Raw genomic sequence first — 1,708 nt, 5'->3', positions numbered from 1 at the left:
GTTTTGTATCATTTCATTTACACAACATGCCTACCACTTTGAAGATGCAAAATATTTTTTGGGGTGAAACAAACAAGAAATAAGACAAAAAAGCACAACTTGAGAGTGCATAACTATTCACCCCCCCCAAAGTCAGTACTTTTTAGAGCCACCTTTTGCAGCAATTACAGATGCAAGTCTCTTGGGGTATGTCTCTGTAAGCTTGGCACATCTAGCCACTGGGATTTTTGCCCATTCTTCAAGGCAAAACTGCTCCAGCTCCTTCAAGTTGGATGGGTTCCGCTGGTGTACAGCAATCTTTAAGTCATACCACAGATTCTCAATTGGATTGAGGTCTGGGCTTTGACTAGGCCATTCCAAGACATTTAAATGTTTCCCCTTCAACCTGCTTTAGCAGTATGCGTAGGGTCATTGTCCTGCTGGAAGGTGAACCTCCGTCCCAGTCTCAATTCTCTGGAAGACAAACAGGTTTCTCTCAAGAATTTCCCTGTATTTAGCGCCATCCATCATTCCTTCAATTCTGACCAGTTTCCCAGTCCCTGCCGATGAAAAACATCCCCACAGCATGACGCTGCCACCACCATGCTTCACTGTGGGGAAGGTGTTCTCAGGGTGATGAGAGGTGTTGGGTTTGCGCCAATTTTAGTCTCATCTGACCATAGTACCTTCTTCCATATGTTTGGGGAGTCTCCCACATGCCTTTTGGCGAACACCAAACGTGTTTGCTTATTTCTTTCTTTAAACAATGGCTTTTTTTCTGGCCACTCTTCCGTAAAGCCCAGCTCTGTGGAGTGTATGGCTTAAAGTGGACAGATACTCCAATCTCTGCTGTAGAGCTTTGCAGCTCCTTCAGGGTTATCTTTGGTATCTTTGTTGCCTCTCTGATTAATGCCCACCTTGCCTGGTCCGTGAGTTTTGGTGGGCGGCCCTCTCTTGGCAGGTTTGTTGTGGTGCCATAATCTTTCCATTTTTTATTAATGGATTTAACGGTGCTCCATGGGATGTTCAAAGTTTCTGATATTTTTTTATAACCCAACCCTGATCTTTACTTCTCCACAACTTTGTCCCTGACCTGTTTGGAGAGCTCCTTGGTCTTCATGGTGCCGCTTGCTTAGTGGTGTTGCAGACTCTGGGGCCTTTCAGAACAGGTGTATATATACTGAGATCATGTGACACTTAAAAAAGTCCACCTGTGTGCAATCTAACTAATTATGTGACTTCTGAAGGTAATTGGTTGCACCAGATCTTATTTAGGGGCTTCATAGCAAAGGGGGTGAATACATATGCACGCACCACTTCTCCGTTATTTATTTAGTATAATTTTTTGAATTAAATTATTTTTTTCACTTCACCAATTTGGACTATTTTCTGTATGTCCATTACATGAAATCCAAATAAAAATCCATTTAAATTACAGGTTGTAATGCAACAAAATAGGAAAAACGCCAAGAGGGATGAATAATGAAGGCACTGTTAGTAGAATCATGAACATTGAGGATTTGCATTTTGCCTTAAAAGTACATGACATTCACATGTTAACGTATGTTGTGTTTACTAGGCTATTCGCTTGCCATTATTTCAGTCTCTGGTTGCACTTGCATCTTATTCAAGTGTCATTCAAACAATTTTCATTTTCACTATTTGGGTTGTCTTTTTCCTACTATATTGTCATAGTAAATTATAACGTTTTCCTGCCTGCTTAAATTGA

Source organism: Coregonus lavaretus (assembly GCF_964263955.1).
Source record: "Coregonus lavaretus genome assembly, chromosome: 6".
In the NCBI taxonomy this organism is placed as follows: domain Eukaryota; kingdom Metazoa; phylum Chordata; class Actinopteri; order Salmoniformes; family Salmonidae; genus Coregonus; species Coregonus lavaretus.
The sequence above is the reverse complement of the archived record's forward strand: the minus strand, read 5'-3'. Positions refer to the sequence as shown.